Source organism: Sapajus apella, unplaced genomic scaffold (assembly GCF_009761245.1).
Source record: "Sapajus apella isolate SASKATOON/1434 unplaced genomic scaffold, GSC_monkey_1.0 scaffold49, whole genome shotgun sequence".
NCBI lineage: Eukaryota > Metazoa > Chordata > Mammalia > Primates > Cebidae > Sapajus > Sapajus apella.
The window spans coordinates 162,375-172,178 of NW_022436989.1; positions in this window are offsets into that span (position 1 = coordinate 162,375).

A 9,804-nucleotide genomic window follows, 5' to 3' on the forward strand; every position below is an offset into this window, starting at 1 on the left:
CTGCTGGTGGAAGAGCAGAAGGGCAAAGATGAGGCAGGGGTTGGGGGAGGGAAGAGCAGGGTGAGGCGGCAGACTCTTTAGATGGTGTGGTCAGGGAAGGGAGGTGAAGGACCAGCTGGGGCGAGCCGCGCTGTGCATGCTCGTGGGGTGTGCAAGGCCACAGGGCCGGGGCGGACATGCATAGGGCAAGTGCAGAGAAGCAGGGGAGGAGTGTGTGAGGTGATGGGTGCCAGGAGAGGGTTTGGTACATAGGGGCCTGCAGGGTGGAGTGGGCTCTAGGTCTGAGCTAAGAGATGAGAGTCCCAGAGGGGTGGGACCCTAGATGTGTTTAGATGTGAACATGAAGGTAGAGAAGGGACAAAAGTAGTGATGCCAGATTTATCAGATAGTACAGTGTGCCCACTTAAATTTCAGGTAAATTTCTGGCCACTGCAGAGTTTAAGACATATATTATGAATTATTCATCATATCTCTGAAAGTAAAACCTAGGTAAAAGGTGATTCCCAAGTCGGGGCTTAACTGGCTGGGTGATGGGAGGGGCTTGGGGGCACTTGGACTCACAGTTGGGAGATCGGATAGGGATGTGAACTTCAGGAGCTTTGAAGAAGAACAAAGGCCTTGTTTAGCCTGAGCTACACTTGTGGTGTGCCTGTGTTTGGAGTTGAGAAGATGTCAGCCAAGGGAAGAAGGTGCTGGCAGGGAGGAAGACTGGAAACCTTGGAGGTCAAGGGGCAGGGTGAAGGCCAAGAATTGGAGGCACACACACAGCAGTGACCCTGGTGGCTATGGATGCCATCTGAGGGGCCATCTAGGCCACTTTGTACCAAGCAGTCATTTGGACAGCTGCTGTCCAGGATTTTCAGATTGCCCTCCTGACTTGGCAGATGGGTGTCAAAATATTTTGTTACTAGAAAAGCTGCTGTGAAAATGCATGGCTGATGTTTTTGGGTGAGTGGGCTTTAAATTTTTTTAATTATATACATATATATAGGAGGTATACAACATGCTATTTTGATGTACATAATGAAATAGCTACCAAGTTGGCATATCAATCATTTTGCATAGTTACCTCCACCCCACCACCTAAAATCTACTCTCAGCAAATTTTTAGTCTATAATACAGTATTATAGTCCTAATGAGTGGGCTTTCTGAGATGATACAGTGTTGGACTTCCCTACCCAGTCACTGGCAGGCAGGACCTGTGAGGCTGCTGGTACAGAAGAGCCCCAGAAAAGGACCGTGCCATGCACATGCTGTTTCTCCTTGCAAAGTCACCTGCAAGATAAGGCAGGCAGGAAGAGAGACCAGGAGGGTTAGAGCCAATGGTACTTCTAAGAATAAAACAAGCCACAGCACTCAATCTCTCCCACCTAGACACAGCAGCTTACTCACCCAATGCATTCCACATGCCAGGAACACCCCTAATGGATCTTCACAACAATGCTATGATTTCTTTTCCACAGTGAGAAAATATGGCATATGCGACGCTATGATTTCCTTTCCACAGTGAGAAGATAAGGCACAGTGGGGGCACTCAGCGTTCCAGAAGGTAACGGCGGCAGCTCCCACTATTGTGTCCTGGAGCTCACAGGAGATGAGGAAGGGAGGCAGTCATCTCCAAGGCAGTTTTGCTGGGAAGAAGAACTGAGAAGTGGGAATACTGTTTCTCAGCTTTCTTTGCCAGCAAAGAGGGTCAAGAAATTTTAAGGTGAGCAAGATGGTCAAGCTGTGAGGGACATAGGGCCTTGTCCCCCATTTCTGTACCGAGTCGTGTTAATATGTTACACTGGCTTGTTGGCAATGAATTGTTCTGATCTTCATCTTCCTCAAGTGTGGGGCTGGGGCCTTAGTCTACCCAACACCTGACACGCCCTGCACCAACAGATGCTCAGGAAATGTGCTTTTGCTTCTTGCCCCGTCTCAGCCCACACCTATATCAGGTGGCTTTATCAGTTTAGAAAGTAGGAGGTCAGGACCTGGTGATGCACGATCCCAGGGTCACATCTCTATGGGAATTCTCAAGCTTCATTACGCTTCAATTTTATCACCTATAAAATGGGAGCATCTGAGCTACAGCGAGTCTTGTTAGCACGTCTTTGCAGCAGCTTCAGGGTGCTTAACCCACGGAGGCTTCCTCCCATGGTGTGATAGAAAAGGAGACTGTAAAAGGGTTGTATTTCCCTACTTGTCTGGATGTGATTTTTGACAAGCATGGCAACCCCACTGCCTTTTAAAAATTTATATTTTTAAATTTTCATTTTATTATCAGACAGGGTTTTTACTCTGTTGCCCAGATTGGGGTGCAGTGGTGCAGTCATAACTCATTGCAGCCTGGGACTCCTGGGCTCAAGCAATCTTTCTGCCTTACCCTCCCTTGTAGCTAGGACCACAGATGCATACCACCACACCCTGCTAATTTTTAACTTAACATTTTTTTTCTATAGAGACGTATTGCAATGTTGTCCAGAACTCTTGGACTTAAGCAGTCCTCTCACCTTGACCTCCTAAAATGCTGGGATTACGGCTTGAACCTCTGCTCTTTGCCCCTCCCCCCACCCCTTTATTTTTTTTTTTGTGGCACTTGCTCTAGCCCAGACTGGAGTGCAGTGACGTGATCTCGGCTCACTGAAAACTCGGCCTTTCTGGCTCAAGAGATCCTCCCAGCTCAGCCTACCATGTAGCTGGGACTACAGGTGTGTCCCACCATGCCCGACTAATTTTTGTATTCTTTTGGAGATGGGGTTTCCCTGTGTTGTCCACAGGTGGTCTGGAACTCCTGGGCGTAAACGATCCAGCTACCTCAGCCTGCCAAATTGCTGGGATTACAGGCATGAGCCACCATGCCTGGTTATACTCCCAGTCTTTAAACATCTTTTTAAATTGACATATTGTAATTGTACGTATTTATGGGGTGTGGAATCATCCCACCTGCAGATGCTCTTACACTGCCTGGTGGAAAGCGGGGGAAATGGCCTTCTTGGGCTGTCAAGGTCTTGCTACGTCAGCAGGGGGCAGCAGCTGCCAGAAAGTGGGCAGAGCCTGTGGCCTGAGTTTCCCTGCGGGCACTGCGTGGTCAGCCTCATGGACACTTTGCAGAAGGGCCTGGAAAACTGCACGTAGAAGGGTGGGGGTGTTTATACGTCAGAATGGAGCCCTATCTGTACTTCTGTGTCCTCGGAATCAGCTGCCATGTGTGAGAGCTGGCTCAAGTCTGCGGTGCAGCTGGTCTTTTGAGGTATGATGTTGGATATCTGAAGATGGCGCCCTGTTCTCATAGCTCACCTCCTTCCTTGGCCTCCCTAGTGCCTTTTCCCGCAAATGGATGTGGGTAGTTTACTAAGAAATGTTCTCCAGGATTGCTCAGTGTGCAAACGCTGTGGCAGCCTTGTTAGGAACACTACAAACTCCAGTGCTGCGGGTGAGTCTTCCAGATGAGGAATTCAGGTATGCACAGGTGCTGCAGGGCAGTGAAAAACAGATAACCAGGCCAGGAGTGATGGCTCACAGCTGTTACTAATTTGTTTACTTTTTTTTTTTTTTGAGACCGTCTTGTGTCGCCAGGCACCAGGCTGGAGTGCAGTGGTGCAATCTCGGCTCACTGCAACCTCTGCCTCCCGGGTTCAGCAGTTCTCCTGCCTCAGTCTCCCGAGTAGCTGCGACTACAGGCATGTGCCACCACACTCAGCTAATTTTTGTATTTTAGTAGAGACAGGTTTCACCGTGTTGGCCAGGATGGTCTCGATCTCTTGACCTCGTGATCCGCCTGCCTCGGCCTCCCAAAGTGCTGGGATTACGGGTGTGAGCCACTGCGCCTGGCTACTTTTTTTTAATTTTTATTTTTTGAGACAGAGTTTAGCTCTTTCACCCAGGCTGGAGTGCAGTGGTGTGATCTCAGCTCACTGCAACCTCTGCCTTCCAACCTCTGGTTTCAAATGATTCTCCTGTCTCAGCCTCTGGAGTAGCTGGGGTTACAGGAGACCGCCACCATGCCTGACTAATTTTCATATTTTTAGTAGAGATGGGCTTTCATCATGTTGGCCAGACTGGTCTCCCTGGCCTCATGATCCCCCCGCTTTGGACTCCAAAAGTGCTGGGATAACAGGTGTGAGCCACTGCGCCCAGCTGTTTACTTATTTTAAAAAATAGGTTCTCCCTCTGTCATCCAGGCTGAATAGTGGTATGATTATAGCTCACACCACTTTGGAAGGCCAAGGTGGGCAGATCACTTGAGGCCCAAGTTTGAGACCAGCCTTGGCATCATAGTGAGAACCCGACTCTAAAAAAAGAGAAAAAAAAACAAACAAACAGGCATAGTGGCATACACCCGCAGTCCTAACTACTCCCGAGGCTGATGGGAGGATTCCTGACCCCAGGAGTTTGAGGCTGTGATGAGCTAAGATCACATCACTATTTCAGCCTAGGTGACAGGGGAGAACCAATCTCTAAAAATAAGCAAATAAATGAAAAAACTAATAAGGGCTGCAGTCAAGGAGAAATCTGGGAGGTTACAGCTGGGCACTGCTCTCTGAAGCTCTGAGCCAACTCTGTGGTCTCAGTCTGGAGAGGTGGCTCTGTCTCCCAGTCCTCACTCTTCCCAAATCTGTCTTGAGCTCCTACAGCCAGGGCCTGTGACTCACCTGTCTTGGTGTTCTCAGGACCTGGAATTGGAAATTTTCACCAAACATCTGCCCACTGGCTTGCTTCTGCTTGTGCTACCCTTGGCACAAGTTTCCTCCCTTCCCAACCTGTCAAAGGACCAGATCAGGTGGTGGAAAGTCCACATGAGCTGAGCTTCACCCCCAGGCAGCTCTCTAGCCCAGTCTGAATTAATCCCTGTCACTCCCAAACTCCTCATGGCTCTCTTGACTTATTGAAGAATGGACACAGTGTAGACATGTCTCTTGTTAGTCCAAAGTCCTCAGAAGAAGGACTCCGTCTCACTGAAAACATAATACAATAGACATATGTACAGGCGCCATACATGAGGTATAGTCTAAATTGGAACAGCAGAGTGTGAAAGGGGGCAGGTGTAACCTGGGGTTGGCTTGGGTGATCTAGGACATACGATCACCCTCATTTTTGGTACTCAGTAACCATTAGTTCGTTTGAGAGCTTAGGTGTTAAAAACATTGACCACACTATCCAGAGAGGGTTGTCCTTGAGCTTGCCCCTGCCAGAAGGGGTTATATGCACAGGGACAGTTCACTCAGTGTTCCAATGTGCTGGAAGTCTGGCAGACTCAGTAGGTAACCTCTAAGGTTATCTAAAGCACTAAAATTGTGCAGCTGGCAGCGGAGGCTGGGCCATGCGAGGAGTTTTGATGGATGATGTGAAATAATGGCACATGTGTTTGCAGAAAGGGTTGGGGTTGGAGCATGAGAAATCTGAGCAAGTCCAGGGTTGGTTAGGACCTAGCCCGGAAGCAGCAGAGGGCTGTTGGATGTTTCTGCTTGGGTGTGAGATGATGACCGTCCACTAAGGTTGAAGAACTCAGAGTGCTGGGCAGTAGCTGCTCTTTCTCCAGGCAGGCAGGCGGCTTTCACCGCACAGTGCAGATAGACTAGTTGATTTATTCAAACATAGGAGGAAGGGAGTGTCAAAATGAGTTTCTTCCCCATTTAGAAAAGAGGAACTTCTTGGTTTAGGATAGAGTGGTCTAGGATAGAGGAGGGCTGCCTCCCTCCTCAGCTGCTGCTGACATGCTCCTAGGCCACCCCATCCTGTTTCCTCTCTCCTTTTGATTTCTGCAGTAACATGCAGTAGGGCCAGGTCCTCTTCACATCAACACAAGGGAATCTCAGTTGTGCCAGGGCCAGCTTTTGTCCAGCAGGAATTCTTACAGGGGCTAGGGGCCTGCGGCAGGAATGAAGGCTGGGGGAGGCTCATGGAGCTGTGCAGGTTCTCAGGGGCTGCTGTGGTTTAGGGAAGAAGGAGAGGATGCTGCTGAATGTCACCTCCCTTGTGTGCTAACCTCAGTGTTGCTATGGTTTGCACCTCCCATTCAACTTAGAGAGAGTGGCCAGGAGCCCACCTGTCTCTGCAGCCCAGCGTGGGAATATAACACTTCCTGCTGTACTCACATCTGACCTTCCTTCAGCTGATCTATGCCCCTTTTACCAGATCCCCTCTTTCACTTTGGGTAGAATTCCAGAAACCTCAGATCATAGTCCTCTCCCTTCATTCAGACAGTTGCATTTAGCAGTAGGGACCGTGGCTGCCCACTGGAAGGGACTGTTAACAGAAAAGGGGATGAGGGTGGTCTCATGGGCCTCAGGATGGTCTCATGGAAAGCCCAGGGAAAAGAGTTGCCTTCCTAGGAAGTCATCGAATTTCTTTTCGAAGTAGTTGTCCGATGTACCAGGCGGAAGAGAACCGAGGAGAATGTGCCTTAGGACATGGCCGAGAGCCTCTCTACAGCTCTGTACCATTAATTCCATGGGGATATGTGTGCCTGGAACCCAGGCAAAACTAAAGCCACCCTAATCAAAATAGGGTTGCTTTCTTGAGGACCTGTTGGTTGTGAGAGATTTATGTTTCTGTGTGGGATATGTTCTTCCAACTATAAACATCAAAATCCTACAGTGAAATGGCGACAGAAAAAATATTTATTTCCCACCCAAACATCGCCTTAAACATGGTTCAATATGGAGGTATCACTCAGAGACCCTGGCCCCGAGAGGATCCTTCTATGACTCTAGTTCCTAAAAAGTGTTCTCTAGATCAGCAATACAAACATCACCTGGAACTTGTTAGAAATGCAAATTCTCAGCCCCCTACCTCCACTCCTTTGCCCACAGCACTACAGCATTAGAAATTCGGGGAGTGGACCCCAGCATCTGTTTAACAAACCCTTAGAGTGATTCTAGTGTACCCTGGAGTTTGAGAACCATGCCTTCCAGGCAGGTAGAAGGGATATGGCAAACAGTGAACAGGGCTCCTAAGGCTTGTCACTTCACTCACCTTTCACTGGCCAAAGCAAGTCACCTGGCCTTGCTCCCCCATTGCCTTCTGTCATGATTGGAAACCTTCTGAGGCCTCCCCAGAAGCAGAAACCACTATGCTTCCTGTACAGCTTGCAGACCTGTGGGCCAGTTAAACCTCTTTCTTTGTAAATGACCCAGTCTCAGGTATTTCTTTATAGCAATGTGAGAACAGACTGGTATAATATACAAAAAAATTGAAAGCAGGTGCTTGAAATATTTGGATACCCATATTGAAGCAGTACTATTCACAATAGTTAAGAGGTAAAAGCAACCCAAATGTCAATTGACAGATAAATGGACAAACAAAATATAGTATATATATACAATTAAATATTATTTAACCTTGGAAAGAAATTCTGACATATGCTACAACATGGACTATCCTTGAGGACATTTTGCTAAGTGAAACAAGCCAGTCACAAAAGAACAAATACTGTCTGATTACACTTATATAAGGTATCTAAAATAGTCAAACTTATAAAAGCAGAAAGTAGAATAGTGGTAACTAGGGAATTTGGGGAGAGGAAAATGGGGTGTTGTTTAATGGGTAAAAATTTCCAGTTTTGCAAGATAAAAACGTTTTGGAGATTGGTTGCATAGCAATGTAAATAATACAATAATAAAAAGATAATATGAGTAAATCCATGCTTACAAATGGGATGATTTTAAGAAAGGACTGATTCCTTGAAAAATACAAATTGCCAGAATTCACAAAGAAGAAATAGATCACCTGACAGTTCTACATACTAAATAAATTAAATCATTAATTATCAACCTTCCAAAAAAGAAAACATCAGCTCCAGGTGGTGTCACTGGTGAATACCAAACATTAAAGGAATAGCTGATACTAGTTTTCCACAATTTCTTCCATAACATAGAAGCAGTGAGAACACTTCCTAGCATATTCTATGAGGCCAGCATTATCCTCACCAAAACCAGATAAATACACCACAAGAAAAGAAAACAATGGACCAGTATTTTTCATGAGCCTAAATGTAAAAATCATCAATAAAATATTAGCAAATTATGTGTAAAAATTATACACCATGACCAAGTGGAATTTATTTCAGGTATGTAAGACTGATTCAACTTTCTAAATTGAGCAATATAATTTACTACATCAGCAGACTAAAGAAGAAGAACTATATGATTATATCGATTCAGAAAAGAAAGTTTGACCAGATCAAACACCCATTTATTATAAAAATTCTCAGCAAATTATGAATTAGTAAAACTTATTTGGTTTAATGCAGAAATGCTGCAGAAAACTTACAGCTAACATCACACAGAATGATGAAAACTGCATGCCTTCTGAACTTGGAAACAAAGTACGTTTGTCCTCTCTTACCATTCCTATTCAACACTGTATTGGAAATCTTAGCTAGTGCAATAACACAAGGAAGAGAAAAAAGCTACAGATTAGAAAGGAAAAAAAAAAAAACTATTTGCAGAAGATACAATTGTCTACGTAGAAAATCTTAAAGAGTTGACAAAACAAAAGAAACCAACTTATGAAAGTAAGTTTGCAAGATCATGGGTTACAAGACTAACATAAAAAGTCAATGACTAACCTGAGAAATTGTGCTAAGTGAAATGTGCCAGTCACAAAAAAACAAATGTATGATTCAACTTACATGAGATAACTAGAAGACAAATTCATAGGGCAGAAAGTAGAATGCTGGTTACCAGGGGAAAAACGTGAAATGGGAAAATCTTGTTTAGTGGGTATAAAATTTCAGTTTCACAAAATAACAAAGTTCTGTAGCTTGGTTGCATGATAATGAAAATATATTTAACACCACTTACCAAACACTTAAAAATAGCTAAGATGGTAAATTTCGTGTAATGTTATTTTACCACAATTAAAAATAATTTTAAAAATGGAATACAGAATTTCCCTGACTTATTTCAATGCAGTGCCAATCAAAATCCCAGAAGGTTATTGTAGATAGCAACAAACTAATTCTAAACTTTATATGAAAAGACAGAAGATCTAAGAAGAAGAAAAGACAGAAGCCAACACAATGTTAAAGAAGAAGGACAAATTTGGAGGACTGACACTACCCAATTTCAAATCTTACTATACAGCTACAGTAATCAAGACAATTAATTGAAGATAGTCACGCGGCTCAGTGAAATAGAATATAGAGAAGAGAAATAGATCCACGTAAATATAGTCAACTGAAGTTTGATGAAGGGGCAAAGACAATTCAATGAAGAGAAGATAGTCTTCAGTAAAAAGTGCTGGATAAATTGAACATCTATATGCAAAAAAATGAACCTAGACAGAGATATTATACTTTATACAAAAGTTAACTTAAAATAGGCATACATGTAAAATGCAAAACTGTAAAGCTTCTTGAAAAAAAAATAGAAGAAAATTTACATGAGTTTGGGTTTGATGATGTGTTTTTCAATACAATACCAATAGCACTATCCATGGAATAAAAAATTAATGTTAGACTTGTTAAAATTGAAAACCTCTGATCTGCTGAAGACATGATTCAAAGGGTGAAAATATAAACCACAGACTGTGAGAAAAAATTGAAAAATATTTATCTCAGCCTGGGCGCCATGGCTCACGCCTGTAATCCCAGCACTTTGGGAGGCCAAGGCAGGTGGATCTCAAGGTCAAGAGATTGAGACCATCCTGGCCAACATGGTGAAACCCCATCTTTACTAAAAATACAAAAATTAGCTGGGCTCTGGTGGCATGTACCTGTAGTCACAGCTACTCAGAAGGCTGAGACAGGAGAATGGCTTGAATCTGAGAGGTGGAGGTGCAGTGAGCTGAGATCATGCCACTGCACTCCAGCCTGG